Source organism: Eublepharis macularius, chromosome 11, assembly GCF_028583425.1.
Source record: "Eublepharis macularius isolate TG4126 chromosome 11, MPM_Emac_v1.0, whole genome shotgun sequence".
NCBI classification, from domain to species: Eukaryota; Metazoa; Chordata; class Lepidosauria; order Squamata; family Eublepharidae; genus Eublepharis; species Eublepharis macularius.
In genome coordinates, this window is record NC_072800.1 from 68,409,274 (window position 1) to 68,429,281 (window position 20,008).

A 20,008-nucleotide genomic window follows, 5' to 3' on the forward strand; every position below is an offset into this window, starting at 1 on the left:
AGAAGTTACAGTTAATCCCTGCCTCTTCCCTGCAGAAAAAGACCTGTATCTATTACACACTGGAAATTACGCAAAGTATCATTACATATATCCTGAAAACAACAGTTTAATGACCAGTAGCATGTCAAAGACGATGTATCCTGAAAGCAATATATAACCACCATAGTAGTCTATAACTTAAACAAAATATACCCTAGGCAATCTTCTACTTCTAGGGATACAGCAAAAGTCTTGCCAAAAAAATTAAGCATGCAGATATGGTACCTGAAGTGTACTTTACCACAGATTAAGATAGGAAGGAAACAAAAAATGAATGAATCATACTCTCTAGAACTATGTCCTCACAGTCTATTGTAGTGGCTTAAATCTGGAAGGGGTCCTGAAACGGCGAAGCCAAAATAAAACAATTAAAGCAGCACTGTAATTAGTCTGTCAAGCCTTCCAGCACAAAGCACTGTTTTCGTTTCAGATTTATAGCACAAGCTGAACAGCATAAAACATTCCATTCCAGAAAGGAATAATAAAGTGGTGTGTGTTGCATGTATGTGTGCTTGTCTGTCTATGTATGTGTGGGAATGTCCATGTGCCTATGGTATACACGTACTGAGAAACCAGAGCCAGTAATAATTCACACTATAAAATAGAAACATGAAACAGACATTAAAACGGGTTTCATAACTTTTCCTATCTTGTAGTGGAAATTGTTGCCGGGGTTGGGGGGGTTGCAATATTTGAAAAGACCTTTTAACTGCTTTACTTAATTAGAAAATTCATATTGCTGCTACACAAGATTCAGAATTTCATCATCAACATAAGATCTACCCTCTCAGTGAAATGTTTTCTCAGAGATACATGCTTTTATAGACTTGAATTTTTGATAAAAAGTATTCTGTGGAATTTAGCAGATGTCTGCAGCTAACAGAAAGATTCTTCTAACACTTCCCCCAGAAAACCATTTTAATAAACCCTGTTTGTACAAAGGGAAAATTATCTATTAATACTATTGAAGTAAAATCTAAGAAACCTGTAGACAGACACCAAACCTTTTCAGATTCTTTTCTTAAGATTCAATGAAAGGAGAAGGTAGTACAAAATCAGTTCATTCTCGAGTTCCACTCACAAATGCAAATATAAAATGAAAAGAGGATTTATACACAGTACACCAATATGCAACATATGCAAATAAATTAATTTAGGGAATTAGAAAGCTGCACCTCTCCTACTGCTTCAGCAAGATACCTCAGCCACTAACACAACTTCATAAGTTTGGACATGGGCTGAGTTAGCAAATGCAATATTGACCATGACTTTGCAGTCAATTAGACCAGGACAAATTGTGTTTGGCATCTGTCACTTAACTGTGATTAAATCCTAAAGTGGGGGGGGGGAGAGTCTGGAAGAAGGGCGAAATAGGGAAAATTTATGTTCAGTACTGTGACATCTTTAGTGAACAGAGGAAATATTTGGATACCTCATTCTTAATGCTAGACCCAACCCTGCAATGGTTAACGGGCTTCTGCACAATGGACCTCAGGATATTTTGCTGCCTTGACATATATAGTAACCTCAGGCCTTTGAGAAGTTTCCATGGTGGTACAGATCTTTTGGGATTCCTGCAAAGGCAACAATAACACTCCATGCCCTTCCAGTTTACATATACTCCAGAACTCAAAAAATGTTTTATTCACAGCCTTTAACCAACCCCCCCTCCAAACCTCCTTCTAAGAGATTTTCTTTTAAAACTGCATGCACAGGATTGCAACCTAAATGTTTCATCCGAAGTCACCTCACTCCTCACGTTCACACCCAAGAGCTTCCAGACCTGAACCTGTCTTCCAAAGGGAAGAATGGAAGTTCAGCAAATCCCAGTGCCTGTTTACTATAAAGCAAACACAAGGGCAGCATTCTAATCAAGTCTGATAGCGGCCTGATGTTATGGCTAAGGCCTAGTTCTCACTGAAGTGACAAGTCTGTGGGTTTACCATTTCAGAGACAAGTGGAGGCTCACATGAGTTGAATGCATCTCCACAGAAAAATAAAAAGCAATCCTCCCAGGAGAAACTGGAGAGGGAGAAATGTGCTAGCCCAGCCACCCCACGGTCATGCTAGTTTTCTATAGGAGAGGGTTTTGTTTTGTTTTCATGAAAGAGTATTCCACCATGTGACTTCCCCGGCGCAGTCTGAAATGGTATAGCCCAAGCATATTTATCAGCTCAGTGGGAACTATGGCTACGGCTTCACCACCACCACGTTCACTCACTTTAAAAGAGCCTATTCCTAAGCTACAGAGGTGACTGCTTTATATTGCAACCCAGATGACAACAGGATTTTCACAAGGAGCTCTGTTATTTGCTGACAGGTTTGAAATCAAAATGCTTCCTTTGGATTCCCTCTCCTCGCCACCGTCACCAACGACATTCCTTTCAAGTGGCCAAGCATTCATCACATTGCTGATTAAAATGCAGGCTGCTAAACAAGGCAACATGTTGTTGCAAAATATGTTGATATTAACTGCAAGCAGGCACTGATCACTCCAGCATTTCACGCTATTGACCCCATTTTAATCACAGAGGACAAATTTCATTTACTAGTTTTTTGCCACGACGTGGTAAGAAGCTATTTTTTTCCCTAAAAAAGTATCTTCTCGTTCTTTTGTACTGAAGTTATTTTTGTGTCCAGTGCAATCACTGACATACACATAATATAATCACACTGTAGATAAGTTCAGGGGAGGGAATTTTTTCCCAGTGATTTTTTTCAATGCAGTCCAATGTAAAATTATTTCCAGCCTAAACCCATTGATTTCAATAGACTAGAACGGCAGTAGCAATGCACAAGACTATACCATTTGTCAACTAACATGTGTCTCAAGCTGTAACGTAATTAATTGGGCCTTGGGTGGAATTAGACATTATAAGGAAAGTAAGGGAGAGCTAATGACCGGTCAGGTGGAGGGGAGGGTGCTTAACTCCTTCTCTAACCACCCATTCTTCCCTGCAAATACCCCCCAGCCAGGCTCTGAAAAGCAATCAAGCCAGGATGAAGGGGATACACTGCTGAATTTGATTTCTGCAAGGGAGAATCAGCAGTCATTGAACCACTCTCTTCCACCTGCCAGTCCTCCCTTGCAAATGCCCCCAAACCTTGCTTTCCTATTACTTCCACAACAGTGGGGTTAGGAACATGCTTGCCAAGGTGGGTCCAACTCTGTCCTTATCGAGAATCTTCACTGGGATTTCAGAGTAGAGCAGTTCCAACACACCCGTCCTCAGATTCTGCAAAGAAATAGGGACCTACACATAAAGCTATGCAATGAATAAGCCTGTTGTAACCTCACAAGGAAATGAAGCTACACAGAACAAAAAGTAATTAAAGCTAAATGTGGACAGTCCATTTTAAAGCCATAATGCTGGATGGTTTTATGCCGTTATATCCTATATTGGCACAACCACAAAATGATACAATTTCTTTATTGGGGAATTATTTAAAAACAAGATGAAAGAAGGAGTAACCTGAATCAGCCAGAGCTACCATTATTACACTTACAGTGAAATCCTAAGCAGAGTTACTCCAGTCTAAGCCCATTACTTCAGTCAATGGGCTTAGACTGGAGTAACTCTTCTTAGGATTTCACAGTATATCTACTACTAATAATAATAACTTTCAATTTATATACCGCCCTTCAGGATGACTTAACACCCACTCAGAGCAGTTTACAAAGTATGTTGTTATCCCCACAACAAAACACCCTGTGAGGTGGGTGGGGCTGAGAGAGCGAGAAGCTGTGACTGACTCAAGGTCACCCAGCTGGCTTCCAGTGGAAGAGTGAGGACTCAAACCTGGTTCTCCAGATTAAGAGTCCCATGCTCTTAACCACTACACCAAACTGGCACAGATACCTCCTGTACCCATCAAGCAATGCTCTTGTTCCCTGAGCAAGCATAAGTACACACATGCTGTAGCAGCCGTTGGGCATTCTTTGGCAGGCTGAAAAGGTGGCCATTGCTGTCCCTTTCGCTGTCCCAGTCGCACTGAGTGGCATGGCCAAAAAGCCAGGACACATGGCAAGTGTAGCCCCTTAGCAGCCAGGATAGTTCCCTTTTTTTAAAAAAAAGGCAAGGGGGAGGCTTCTCCATCTAAGAAGTATTCTACAGTAGTCGGAAAATTTCCAGAAGGCAAGGTCATGGGTATACTTTCCTCTTTTCTCCCAAACTGACATTTTAAACTTCAGACATGTTTCTCTGCCAACAACCAGAGCACTCAATGAGAACACAAGCACAGAAGCCCCACAATTTCCATGCTAGACTCCTAAGTCCACATATTCTGCAGGGGAAAACACTGATAATGTGGTAGAGTGAAGCAAGGCCCTAGCCTCCACCAGGCAGCAAGAGCTTTTTCCTGTGTGCAAACATTCAATGACAAAGAGGCTCCTTGCATGCCATTTATTCTGTTAGAAAATGGGGGAGGGGGATGTAGAAGCTACGTGAACAGGACATTCATGCAGAGGGTATATTAGGGTGGGGGCCCCTCAGAACACTCCTCCACCTCTTTATTTCACAGTCAGGTACTGAGGGATTGTCAAAAACAGTCTCAACGCAGAGCAGAGGGAGACAGCCTTGAACATGGCAGCTCTAAAACGATGCCAATTTTATTCCCCTTTAATAACATATCACAACATGGCACAGAAATGCGTAACAATGTGTAGAAATCATGCTGACAACTTTCTCTCGTATGCACAGAATTATGAAGTTTCAAACACCGCATGAGTTCTGGAAATAAAACCCTTTGGTGAAGAGTCAATTTCCCCATTGCATTAGCAGCCTGACTGATTCCAGTGCTGTTCCAATAGCATATAAACTATGTTCATATGGTCTGACCCTAGGATATGTTCATGCCACCCAACACTTCTCCTAAAGCTGATGCCAGCGAAAGTACGCAGGAGGACATTTGCTAGACCAACTTTTGCGGGTAAAGTCATTTCCTTCTTACCAGATCTGCCTAAACATAGATAAAAATACATTTTACTAGGCACGAGTTCCCCAGTGAATTATTGGCAAAACAGTAATCATTGCTATTTAATCTTTTGAAGCCCTACTTGTTTTTAGATACAATTTTAATCTCTGTTTTCAATTGGTACCCATTTTTGGCTATTTGTATAGAAAAATCAATCTGTTTTAAAACATTTTTTAGTTTGGCATACCCATTTTTAAATAGTTTCAGTTAAGTTTAATACAGTTTCAAATGCTCCCCTCTTCCCTTTGATTCAGCACAGAGTACTGCATGGCAATAAATCTCTGAGCAGTTTTGATTTAGAGTGACAATTTATACAGAAACTACTGAACAAGTAGTATTGTGATCTCTTCTCACAGTGTTACACATTTGCTGAAATAGCCTGTGGGCATCAGTGAACAGCCACAGACCACTATAAATTAAAATTAGTTATATACTCATCTTCTCAAAGAATGCAACATTTCCAGAAAAAGTGCTGAATTTTAAAAATAACTAATACAGAATTAGTGTGGAAAGCAGAGAGGGAGCACTCAATTTCATGACTGAAGAGTCCTTATGTAAGGGTACAGAATTCATATTCTAACATGGCCTTTCATGTTAAAAGTTCAAACTGAATAGCAAGGGCTTGCCTTTTGCCAATATCTACTTTTCTAAATTTTCTCAAATCGTAAGGTCAGTTCCAATACAGCACCTGATGCTCACAAAATGCCTTTTTCCCCCTTTTTTTCTTTTTAAGGAGCACATGCAAGTTGAAGACTCAAGTCTGAACAAATTAGCCATATAACTCTCCCTGGAAAAACCCTGGAGCATTAGTTGGAGAAAGATGTCTTTCCCAGGGGAGAGTCAGACAGAATCTACACATGATTACTGCAGCACAATTGCCATGCCAATCACATGGATAACATGCAAAGACAGAATTCTAACACAGCAATAAAGCAGGTCTGACAGATTATGAGGCCACTGCTATCAACTCATCATAATCCAGACTAGTATTGATAAACTTAAAACACGTAACTAAAATATTTTGATCAAAATCTCAACAAAATTTAATTTTCTAAATATTTTTATCACATTAGGTTAACAGAAACCAAGTAAATGACTCCAAGATAACCAAGCAAGCAGAAACCGCCAAGGCTCACCGAATTCCAGTGCTATAACATATACTTCACAGGTCATCTTGATCACATACATGGATCACACCAGCACCACAAATGGTACCAAGGTGAAGTATTTGGCGTAAAATGTAGTAGGGCATCTGTAGCAGCTTCCTCCAACACAATCCAAGGTTTTCTACTTAATAATAATAATAATAATAATAACAACAACAACAACATTCAATTTGTATACCGCCTTTCAGAACAACTTAATGCGCACTCAGAGTAGTTTACAAAGTGTGTTATTAATATCTTCACAACAATCATCCTGTGAGGTGGGTGAGGCTGAGAGAGCTCTGAGAAGCTGTGACTGATCCAAGGTCACCCAGATGGCTTCAAATGGAGGAGTGGGGAATCAAACCCAGTTCTCCAGATTAGAGTCCTGCCGCTCTTAATCACTACACCAAACTGGCTCTTAGTAGAAGAGCAGATAACAAGGGCACATAGAGAGGCTCTCTTGAGTCCGCTCCCCCAATTTACTGAATTTCCTTGCCATCAAAATTCACCACAAAGTCCAAACCTGAGTATCTTCCAGGAGCATTGTAAGACTTGGCTGCTGAAGCTGGTTTTTGAGGTTGGGCCATGATTGCAAAAGGGTGATGTCGTAGATGTGTCTCAACTCAGAATAGCCATACAAGTTGCCAAGGAATCAAAAACATGCAGCCTTCTGCATGTAAGCATTTGGGATCACAAGTATATGGGTTAGAGGCTGCAGATAGCCACAATAATCCAAAGCAAACTTCAAAAACAGAAAGCCATATAGTGGATTGAATTAGATTTTTACAGGTGCATGAGGAAGAGGGATCTTCACCAATCCTCCTCCCACAGGAGACCCCTGGATCTTCACTAAGCTATTCCAGGGAGTCCTTCATTTCCCAGGAGCAGTATTCTGGACTGCCAAGGGAGGGAGGATAAAGTTCCCCCATCCGCAAAAACCTAGGGCAGTTCTAACCAATACCTTTAAGATCAATCAAAACAACACAAAATACGGTGCAAGCTTTTGAATTCTCCAGAACCCTTTATTAAGCTGGATGTTAGAAAGGAGAAGAGAGAAGATGTTTCAGGCCCTAAACGTATGGCCTCCACCCCACTTCCTTTGTAGAAAATTAGGAAGGTTTCAGATCTGGAATCAAGTTGCACTTTTGGCCTTTGGAGAAAGAAGAAGAAAGGACAATGGAAGCCTTCAATTGTGTTCCTTGCTCAACAGTTAACGCTATGCAGACCTAAGATAACCTTTTACTCTCCAAAATTCTCTCTTTCTTTGAACACATGAAACTGCCTTAGACTAAATCAGACCATTGGTCTATGAAAGTCCATACTGTCTGCTCTGATTGGCAGAAGACCTCCAGAGTCTCAAGGTTCACATTACCTACTACCTGATTTTCATCAGGGAATTTAACTTGGACAAATTAAGACCCCCCTCACTAACCTCCTAAACCTTTCCAGGGTCTCAGGTTAGCTAGCTACTTCCTCAAGCCTCATTAAACACTTCCATGCCACACTCTTTCATTAGATGAGCCACACTATGCCAATCAATGCTCTAAAGACTCTTCCTTAAAAGCATTGTTTTAATCAGGACAATTAGCTAGTTACCTTTTCCCATAACCACCTGTTGCTTTCAGCCACAAATTTTACATTACTGTTACTTTCCTAGTACTACATTTTGGGGTGATTTTTTTTTCATTGCAGGAAGTCTTCAATATTTGAAAAAAGGACTAACCAGTTCTGGAAGATGCAAACAGCCACACTGGTTCAAAGCAACATCCAGAAACAAAAGCCAAATAGCATTTGTGCTCTTTTACCTGGTCCTAATAAAAGGCATTACATAGCTTTTGTTAACAAAATCTGCAATTCTGATTTGAATCACGACAATAAACTTGTATGGCTCCAGTCATTTTGATTTTAGAACCGTCTTATTTTATTGATTGCACTAGGTGCTTCCTATACCCATGAAGGACTCCTGCTTGACAGAAATTTTACCCAGACAAGGTAACACTTCTCTCAGGAAGGTAAAGCAATCTCTCCCCCTTTGGAAGTGCTGAAGCTCCACCTAGAGGCATTTTCTCTACTACTGTCACTTGCAATATTGCCTAGAAATGGGAATAATATTGAAGTGTCAGAAACTTCCTTTGTACCTCCCATTTTGTTATTCATAATAGCTTCTTGCCCTGAACCTTTCCTGGCAACATCAGCTCCTTCACTGCCATCAAGTGGTAAGAAGTCAAAATTGAAGTTAAAAATGTGAAATCTCCTTCCAAGTGTCAGGATAGATCTAATCAAACTAATGAAAAATATAGGAATACTCTTAAATTCAAGAAAACCAATTTAATAGCTCTAAATTACTAATTAGCTACCTTTAAAGCTAGATTCAGCAGTGCTTCACAAAATTCCACATGCCTCCAAAACAAACAGCCTTCATAAGATAACCGTTTCATTTGTCCATAAAGCAGTTATACAGATAACAAAAAAGCAATAGCATAAATTGCATTTCTCGGCTTGATTGGTGCTAATCCAGTGATAAGCAAATATGCCTTCTAATATTTCCAGGGCCTAGAGGTTGTTTAAATGCATGTTTCTCTGAACATGGGTACATGTAGGCAGGCACACATCCTCTCTTTTTTGAAGGAAAGTCTGTTTCTGTTTAGTCTACAATTCAGTTCACTGGCATATTCTACTTCCACCAACCTTTAGAGACAACCAGAAGACTGATGGGTTTGTGAACAAAATTCTTCCCTTCCAGAAGCCAAGTAAGCATGTTAGATTTTGTGGTGCAATAGAACCTTGTACATCTAGCATACAACAGATTCTGCTAACGGAAATGAACCTTGCCCTTCTTGAACGCTATTGTTCTCAGTTATGTTTGTTGCTTTCCAAAGTCATGAAATTTCTCAGCCTGTTGTACTAAAAGAAGCAGAAGAGGCAATCTGAGTATCCAACATGAAGTTGGTTCCAATTCTTAATCAACTGTACATTCACAGGAAGCCTGTAACCAACTACACTCATTTCCAAATCTGTAAAATGGGAACAGTGAACTCTATCACATTTTGTGAAGGAAGGAGATAAGGAACAAAAACCACTTTGTGGTACGAGAAACTATAATTAACTTGCCAGAATATTAACCTAAACATCGTGCTGTCTATTTGTCTTACAAGAAACCTCAGAGAAGGGGAACATGAATGTGTAACTTGTTGCAAGGTAGGAATGTAAATATCCACCACTTCATTCACCAAAAACCAGCCAATTCATGTGATTTTGGAGAGAAGGTGTCCTGAAGTACATTATACAAAATGAGGTTAATTCTCCAGCCTGGATTGCCTAAAAGGCCTTACATATACTCTTTTTAGATTCCTAAGGATGAGCTAATTTTATTATAGCATAAGCTTTCGAGAATCAAGTTCTCTTCGTCAGATGCCTGATCAAAACTGATCAGGCATCTGATGAAGAGAACTTGATTCTCGAAAGCTTATGCTATAATAAAATTGGTTAGTCTTAAAGGTGCTACTGGACTCTTTTTGATTTCGCTACTACAGACTAACACGGCTAACTCCTCTGGATCTAAGGATGACCTGACATCTGAACTGAAGTCAATACAACAAATGCTGCAGCAAGCTACCAAAGAGTAATTAATAAATGCCCAGGTCCAACTGGGATTCAGACAATAGCTTAAAAGAGATTCAAGACTATGGTACACTCTAGCATTTTATATCTGTTTTAAAACGCCTTTTTTTAACCACAGCAACTGTCCCTAGCATTTGACAGAAGCAAAAACCATTAAGTAATTAAGTTAACAGCTGTGGGTTTTTTCTGTTACGTTTTGATGAATAAGCTGCCTGGAACACCATTGGGGGTGGGGGGGAAAGGCAGCAGAGACTTTTTTTAAAACATCATTTTGTATAATGATTTAATCAGTACAGAAAGCTCCTGCAAACCATACTATTTCCTAAGTAAATTTAATTCACTTCATGGTTAGACTGCATTTGGCTTTCCAGAAGGTGAAGTTACTACTGTGAAGTTAGAAGTTTGTCATCTACTGGGGAGGTGGATAAAATAGATGCAATACTTATTTCCTATCATATCTAAAATGTGTTTTACTATTAACATAAAGTGCATCATTTATAACTTTGTTAGCACCTAAAGTTTACTATTTAGCATGTTTATGAAATTTAAAAGAATAAATGTCTTTGTTTTCCGTAAGAAAAATTGCAAGTGAGCCAGTACTTGAAAAAGCTGCAACCTGCTGCACCCTATGCTACATAGCACACGTATCTTTAATTTTTGCCATCAGAGAGGTAGAAAAAATTAAAAATAAAAGTTAAGGGTAGAAAACAAATTCTGTAGTAAACAAAAGAAAATATATTATTTGCACATAAAACTCTCCCAGCAGGTAAGACTTCCAATATATCTGGATAGTAAGTTAAACACTATCACCGAAAACTGGATTCTTTAAGAGTGTATTAACTACAATAAAGTATATTGATTGACAACAGCATTGTTTATATTTAAAGAAAAAAATATCGGAAATGCTGGACATATCTACAGCATACATTGGAATTATTATATAATGCTATAGATTGTCTTGCTTACATAAAAGTTTTCATACTACACACTTCCAGTACAACCTTGTCTTAAAAAGCATTTCACTCATTCCAAAAGGGAAAAAATTGTAATTTTTTCAGTGTTCCCAAAAATTTCCCAATTTTTCCAATGGGGAGTGAGAAAAACATTGTTTTAAAAAACTATTTCACTCATTATAAAAGAGGAAATATTTTGCAAATATTTTTTCAGTGCTTCCCCAAATTTTCAAAACTTTCTGTCAGGGTAATTGAATAAAGGTTTTAAGGGAGGGGGAGAAAGGCAAGAGCTGTTTTTTAAATTTTTCTAGATGGGTAGCCATGTTAGTCCATCTGTAGCAGTACAAACGAGCAAGAGTCCAGTAGCACCTATAAGACTAACAAAATTTGTGGTAGGGTATGAGTTTTCGTGAGTCGTTAGTCTTATAGGTGTTAATATATAAGACTAATTTAGTTAGTATTATAGGTGATACTGTACTCTTGCTCTTAAATTTTTCTGTAAACCAGGCCAAAACTTTAGGCAGTAGAGCCCTTTTTTAGCTTTTAGGTTTTATATTTTAATCACCATATTTTCTAATTACTAGTACTACAAAACATAATCCTTAATACAAATTTTATTAAAGCAATAAAAAAGTATAGAAATAAACTCTGGCTGTTATGAGCACAACAAAAAACTAGCCTCTAACCCTAACATATCTTCTTCCTGTTTTCTTATAACTTTGTTCTTGCTTTGAAAAGCTCCACTTAATTGAATACTGAAGCCAGTATAAGTAAATGGTTAAGAAATGAATTCATCTTCTGGGCTGAAATATAAAGAAACTCTGAAGTTCTACTGAGGATCAGCAAGAGTCATTACAGTGCTGGAAAGTACTAGGTGTCACAATGACAACCATGGTGACCTGGTGACTTAGGTTTGTTGAGCTCTGTAATAAATTAATCCAGTCCATCCAACCCTTCTACCAAAGAGCTATTTATGGCAGGCACTGTTTTTCAAAGAGAGTTCCCCGCATGCAGCCACAGCACTACATCACAAACCCCAGCATTTATTTCTGCAGAGGTTCCAGCTACAGATACTAACACAGAACCTTGCTTCTCAGCACAAACCAGCCATCAGTGAATCAGGATGGGCAGAAAAAATCTATTGGTTCAGAAAAAAATTGACAGCAATTATATGCAAACGTAACAATTTTTTTGAACATTTACAGCCATATCCTGTGCAAGTTTGCCCACACAGAACTCTAATGGAGTTCAAATGGATTATACTCAAGTAAAAATTGCTAGGGATCCACAAATACATTGACCCAGGCTATTTCCGAGCAGGGATTTTTCCCCGTGAGTTATGGCTCAGATGCTGGGGACAGGATGAATTGTTGGGCAGTGGGGAGGCCCAGCAAGATTCTCGTCCAGCAGGCACTTCAGGTGGAGAGGAGTGTTGCCAGCAGTGAGTGTCTCTGAAATTCAACACAACTACAGAGATTAGTCCCCGCTCTTCTATCAGGTCTGGACCTCGGGAGTGGAGGAGGGCTTATTCCCCAATCTCAAAGTAGGTTCAAGACTCACTGCTTGAACTCTCACAAAACTCATCATCATGACTAAGCACTTACAAATCTCATCGCAAGTTTATCAGGGAGAGAAGCAGAGACATTGACAACCACAAAGTTTAGACAGCTACAAAAGCCATCCACAAATGTGTAGATCCCCACTTGCAGCTTTAATCTTAACTCACATGGTCAAAAAATCAAAGGCCATTTGATTGTGAAAAGCTTTTCAAGATGGAATTTTTTTTAAAAGTAGGATTTAATGTATGTGGGTGACTAGAAGATATGAGGAAAATAAACACACTTTCCACATGATTTTATTATACAAACTGATGAAACATATCCCATCAGCGTATGCTCCAGCAAACAATCTGAGAAAAAGTTGATAAGATGTAGTCTTATGACTGAACATTATGCTAGACATTGGTAAATTGTATACCCTGTGTAATGATGAACCATTTACCCTCAACTAGAGCAACCAGAAAGACACGTAAAGCACCACTGCTAGCGAGACAAGATACTGCAGTGTTATTAAAACCTTTGTTTATGAAACACTTGTCTTGGTAATATAAACGTCTAGAAGGTAACACAACACTACAGACTACATGTGGTCCAAGGAGAGAGCAAGCTAGCCCGCCAACTCAAGTAAGCCCTGTTCCCATGTTGTTGCCATTAATTTAGTCCTTGGTTTAAGTCCACAAAACTCTACAAACAATCACACAAGAGCAAAATCAGAGGAACCATTTAGACAGTTGCTAGGCAACCACTCATGTGTCTACTATTGCTTTCTCTCATAACCTAACTGGTGGAAATCAGAGAAATCAGATGTTATGAAGTTAAACTAGTAGTATAAACTGGAATTAAACAGAACCAGTAGTAGGGATTATCAAGTACATATTTATTATACAAATCAGATATATGCTACCAAGAAAAAAAACATCCTGATGTTTGATAATGACTGAGAACAAGAACAACAAAGCTTTGGGTCAAGATGAAGTTAACAGAATGGACATGGGGAAAAGGACAAAATAAGTCAGGAGATTACACCTAAGATTCCTCAATGTCATGCCCGTAGGCACCATGGCACCTGTGGACACCTTTTCTAGCACCCACCAAGTGTGCCGCATGGGGCTTTTACCCAGCAAGGTTTCTGATTGGCTGTTTAGATTTTTAGGAAGTTGCTTCATCAGCAGCTGCACCTCAGCACAATGATTTTCACTCTATGATAAGCTGTGTATATGAAAGAAAATACTTTTAAACGATATGTCCATTTTACAAGGCAACTTGTTAAACAGCTTCTGCTTGAAATGTTGATGAATTACTATTAGAGTTGCAAAATTCGAGAGCAGTGGCACCTTAAAAGACCAACAAAATGTGCTGTTCTACTGCAGAGCAACATGGCTGCCTACCTGAAAATATTAGTTATGCATGACTTCATTCCCTGACATTTTGCGGCAGCTCTGCCTCTTGTGATAGCCATTTCATGATTGTGCGCACTATCCATCATCAGAATTCCAAAGGTACCCACAGGCTCCAAAAGGCTGGGGACCCCTGATCTAGGTTATAAATTTGATAATTAGCAATTAAAGACTGTACAGGAGATAAACTCAGAAGAGGGCATATTCTATCATGTTGAAGCTGCACAGAGACATGATAAATCTGCAGCTGTTACCGTACTCCTACAAAACTACTTGACAATCACACTCGGGTAAAAACTATTTAAAAAGCCAGTCCTTTTCATAGTTTAGAGTACAATCTGCACAACAAGCTCAAGTATTCACAAGACGGTCATAAGCAGATCCAAGCGGAAAGAAAAGCAAGTCTCAGCAGGTAAAAAACATTTCAGAGAGAAAAACAGAACTGGAAACAAATTTAAACAGCCGTTCAGGATTTCCACTATATTTTCACTCACCACCACCCCTCCAAATCAGCAATGGAAAATGTTATGTAATGGATTGAACTAGGCCTCTACTGTATTTAATGTTATGCACTGTGTTGAGCTTCATAACATGTCAAGGTTCCTAATCCACTTCATTCCCATTGGTTACAATTGCCTGCACTTCACTATCATTGGTTACATTCGTCTGCACATTCATTGGGTACTTTCTGGGGGCAGCAGCCAATTGGTCCTCTCCAATAAAGACCAATCAGTGGCCTGCCTGTATAATACACTGTATATAGTTCATGCAAATGATGGCATTCTAAAGTATGTGTTCCTATCGGTTACCAGCTATTCTTGGGGCGGGGTTTATGTGTATTTATTGAGAGCTTCTGTTCTGTTTCTGTATTGTTATTGTTGCTTGTGTGTCTAGTGTAGTAGTAGTCTGTTGTCTGTTCTGGCTTGCAATAAAGAGCATTGTTTTGGCTAAAATCACTCTGGGCTGAAATCATTCTGAGCTCCAGGCTCAGTACACAATAAAAAACAACACTGAAAACTGAGCAGCAAGTCATACTTGCTCATGGGAGAGGGGAAAAAAGGCAGACCACAGTGTCTTCCTTCTTTTATACTATTATTACCACCTCCTTAATAGGGCATGAAGCCAACTTCAGATGATTGAGGGTAGTACAACCTAGGCAAGGGGGAAAAGAAAGAAAAAGAAAGCATGTGACTCATTTACTAGCTCACTGTAAAAGAAAATGGCTTGGCATAAGATACCGTGCAACAATTGTTTAAGGAGAAATTATCTCCTTCCATTGTTTTAGATGAAAGACTCCCTGTACAGATTTTAAATCCCCATTCAATATGCTTGATTCAGGTTTTCCACTTTACATTAAGTGTGGCTTGTGTTTCTGTATTACAATATTTCATACTGAATTCAGCCTGAATTCAGAAGACAGCAAAGCCTTGGTGGCCACTCCAGACTGCAGGTGAGCCCTTTAAGCCTGTCTGGAAGCTACAGATGGTATAGAACACTGCAGCTAGAATAGTGACTGGAGTGGATCATAAGTACCATATCACTCCAGTCTTGTCATCTACACTGGCTCCCGCTTTCTTTCTGGGCCAATTCAAGGTGCCAGTATTGACCATCAAAGCCACATACAGCTTGGAGCCATCATTCCTGAATGGCTGTCTACCCCCATATGAACCTACCCAACCACTCCATTCATCTTCAGAGGCCCTGCTTTGGGTGCCCCCGCTATCTGAGGGTAGACGGGTAGCAACGCAAGAAAGGGCCTTTTCAGTCAAAGCATCAAAACCCTGGAGCTCCCTCACCAGAGAGGCTTGTCTGCCTTCCTCTATAGCTGTCCTCTGACAAAAGATGAAGATTTTTGTTTTGTTTGGCAATCCCTTGCTAACTCCTATTAGCCCTCCTTCTATGTTTCTGTTTCTGTGTGTTTATATTATGTATTTAATTTTTTTAAATAATATATATTTGTATTATGTATGTATATATGCATGTATTTTAAATTAGTTTTAATGTCTTAAATGTTTTGTTTTAATGCTCACCACCTTGAGGGCCCTGAACTAGGGGGGAAAGTGGCATAATGTTTAAAATAAAATAAATTAATGCTCGTCTACTTTTAAAAAGGGCATTGACAGTTCTAGCCAGTTTGTTAGTGCTGTATGTGCAGACTTTTTTTTCTCCATGGAGCAACTATCTAGTCATGCAATCCCCCTACCCACCCATCTACAGTGGAACAATCAAAGACCAGGCTTACCTCTTCATCTGCACTTTGTACGAATGAGGTCTAAACTACAAAATAAGCATCTAAAATGCCATTTAAAAATTGAAAAGTTGGCCTTGATCACACAGTTCAGTTTTACTCGGCATGCCACACTACTGTTATTTACAACTGGGCGACCAAACAATGGCTTTCCTTAAGGCTGAGTTAGTCCTATAGAACTCAGCGAAAAGTGGAAGAGTTCAAAGAGGAACACAGTTACATCAAACATATACTGGTTACCAGGGAAAAGATTATGCTTCAGTTTCTGTTTTAGACTGTGCCAGCCTTCTTAAGCCTACTAGACGATCTGTCAGCAAATCTTGTATGGACGTGCAGTGACTTTTGAGGGTGGAGCCACTCAAGAGTTCCTGTGGGCTTTCCAATATCAAATAGACTGAATCAATATACACTACACCAGCATCCCTCTATCAGGAAGTACCTCATTTTCTACAGTATTAAGAAGAAAAAGATGAGGTGCAAAGCCTAAAAAAACATAGGAAATATGTGCCGTGCATAGCATTCAGTCAACAATGTGTCCTATTATGCAGATGTTACATTACAGATAATATGGAAGAGCAGTTTCACACGAGATTTTATATAGTGCTCGCATCAAACTGAGACATGAAATGTGTCTAAAATGCACATTTGCATTACGAATGCCTTTTCCACATTAAGACTGATCAGGCTAAAATCATGCGAGAGAGGTTGCAAGCACACAGTTCAGACTTTGCATGTAAAAAAACGTTCAACGCACCTAAAAATCAGAACTGGCTGAGACTAGAGAGCAAGCAACCCACAGCATCTGCACAAACTAGGAATGCAGAAACAAAACATGGAGGTTTTTCCTTCACACCTCAAGAAGGAGGGTTAAAATTTCATACAATGTAAACATCAGCTGGAGGCTGAGGAAGTTTCAGCTAATTGGTACTTATGCCTCATTTTGCTTAAAGGTTATTCAGTATCCTCAAGAACTGCTTGACTCCTGCTGATTGAGCTGCACTAAGGGGGGGGGGGGAGAGGTAAGATGTTTAGTGTTTTTCCACTGCATAAAAATGAATATATATTCAAGGGAAAAAACTACTTTATAAATGCAAGCTAAAAGTTAGATTTACAAATTAGACTGCACTCTCCAGTTTTCAAATATATAGTGTTCTCCTCCCACCCCTACCATGTATGTCCCATACAAGGATTATTCTTCCACCTTCTGGACATCTGTTCAGGGGCTTTTGTCACCAGGTTACTAAGTGCCAATTATACGCAAAAATCAGAGAGGAAATCATTGAAGAATGCCAGCTAACTACAGCCCCAATACATACCAGAAGCATGTTAGGAAAATTTATTCTGGTTTAAACAACAACATGCTTGTATTTTCCTTCAAAACTGGTTGGTTTTATTGTTTGCAATTTGTACAGAGGAAAAAAGTTTACTCTGGCAAGCTTCAAAACTTGCAATTCAGGCCACACATTTTGTTCAATACCACTCTTGTGTAGCCCTCAGGTAACAGAACTACTTCACAGATGGGAATTTTAAAAAGTTGCAAAAGAAATTCTATGTTTGTAGCTTAGCAGACTGGATAAAACAGGAGTTTTTAAAAACAGGAATTTATAAAATGGGTTTAACGTATCCCTATACGCTAGTGAAATGCTTGTGATTATGATTAGTAGGATGCCTGTATATTAAAGAACCCCCTGAGAGAAGGTAAAATGTACGTGTGTGCAGTTTGCACACATGACCACTTCACAGGGTTCTCATCCGTGGAAGCAAGCCATGCACCATCAGCAACAAAACATAGCAAGATCAGACAATCCTGTGCCAAATCTATTTTTACTCAGCCAGGAGGGCTGTAAAATAAGGGTGCAATCTCAAAGAATTGTGTCAGTAAAAAGACAGGGAGTGACTACAGACTTTACTACTATTGCTGTAAGTATGATCCTACAGGGTAGTTCTTATGTTGTTTGATATGTCGGTCTTAGAATGGCTTATGTTCTACTTCAGCATTTCTGGAACTCAGTATTGGATTTCTGCTGGTTTAAATTTTGCAAATTTGCATGTACATCCCCTATTACATGTTTATTGACATGTCTTTGGAATTATTGACTGTACAGACTCGCACTGAGCAGTCTGCCTTGAATTTCAGTGAGACAGGTGGATTATAAATAATATGAATGAATAAATAAATATACATATGGTAGAAAGCAAGTGGATGAACTCAGGAACATTATTTGAACATTATATGTATTACCCTCAGCTAAGCCCATGATTGCTATGCCATCCATTACTTTGTCCCATGGAACTCAATGAGAGTCACTGGGATTTGAGCCAGTCCCTGCCAACATAAATTAGAAAAGGGAGTAATAAAGAAGTCCAGCAAATGGATACCTTCTTGTAAAACAGACCACCACCTCTGCCTCCCGTGATCACCACCTTGAGTCTGAGTAGGCAAAGTGGGATATATTTAAATAAGTAATCAATCCATAGGTCCTGCAAATCAGCATAGGCTCAAGACATTCTTAAGGCAGGAGGGAACCTTGTCCTTAAGACGAGCCAGTCCAGGAGACACAGCTTTTTATTAGTTCACATATTTTTTATTAGTTCACATATAAATATTCACATATTTATACTCCACCTTCCAACCAAAACAGCTCATAAGTAATAAATAACTGAAATCTGACAAAGGCAAAAAGGATCACTTCTAACATAAAAATAAGTGGGAGCCCTTCATATATCTGGGATAAACATTCAGGTGATATCTGCAAGTACAGTAGATGAGAGGGTAGGAACAGAAGAAACTCATTGCTCCCCTATCCCTTTCAGGACACTTGTCACATTGAACATCTACGTGCATCACCTCTATAGGAAACAAGGACAAGAAATCCAATGTGACCAGAATACATTTCATTGAACTACCATTGATACAACAACTGGTTTAAGAATTAATTCTTTCAAATCTCCTCTTCGGCAAAAGTAGTCCTCACTTTCTGACTAATATTAAAGCAATGCTGGTTCCAAGTTTTGGGAGATTCTGGGCAGGCAACTCCTAGGGGCCCCCATCTAGCCCCCCCCCCCAATGCCTCCCTTTACACCCCCCAAACAGTATGTCCCCACCTGATTGTGCATCCTTCCCTTACTCACAGGACCTCCCACTGCCTGCCCTCACAGCTGCCTGCACCACATTCATGCCCCTTCCCCAAAAGTGCTGGCTGGTGCATGCAGCTGGGAGGGCCATTGCTGTGCACCACCTATATGCACTTTTCCACTGATGCTGGGAAGCTGGTAGGAGCATGGTGGTGGAGGGCTTGCAAAGGAATAGGAAGGAAAGGATGCACAGACAGGTGACAGGTGGGGGGCAGTGACAGATTGGGCCTCACCAGAAGCTCTGGGCCTTGGCAGCTGCCCTACTGCAGGGTATGCAAACACCAGCCCTGGTTAAAGTTCATAAATGCAATGGAAAATAAAGCTCTCAGGAATGGATCCAGACTAAATTTTCTATCAGCAGAACAGAATTTTCCTACCTCCTCCCCTCCCAGCCTATTGATGTTCATGAAATGCTGAGGGACAGGGAACCCTGGGGAATAACATTTTATTTAATTTCTTAAAACATGTTTATGTTGCCTTTCCATCAAACTCAGGGCCCCAAAGGCAGAGAACATTAAAACAAAATATTAAAATATTTCCAACGTTTAAAATACAAAATACATAAAATATATTAATTTAAAATACACAGACAGGGAGAAGGCTAATAAGAGTTAGTGAAGGAATACCAAAGACAACAAAAAAGTCTTCACCTGCTGGTGGAAGACAAGGACAGAAAGAGACAGATAAATCTCCCTGGGGAGGGAGTTCCAAGACGAGGTGAGTCTGCAGGGAGAAGGGAGGAAATCGGCAATTTAGTCTGGGTCTGACTTAATGGCTGCATTTCATCCTCACAAACCAACCAGTTTAAATTTTGATTTGTAGTAAGAAATAAATCTGCAGTTAGCTCTAAACCAGAGACGGAGCATGCAAATCTCAAGACTCCCGATGCCATTCGTAGACCAATGCCTCAGCAGGCATCTGCTTTCGCGCCCTC

The 20,008-nt window shown here is 39.6% G+C and overlaps 1 protein-coding gene across 1 annotated transcript in view; it reads right to left on the reverse strand.

The window, feature by feature from the left end:
* Positions 1-20,008, reverse strand: part of DNAJC1 (DnaJ heat shock protein family (Hsp40) member C1) — a 111,220-nt gene that overhangs the window by 87,174 nt on the left and 4,038 nt on the right. The window lies entirely within an intron of this gene.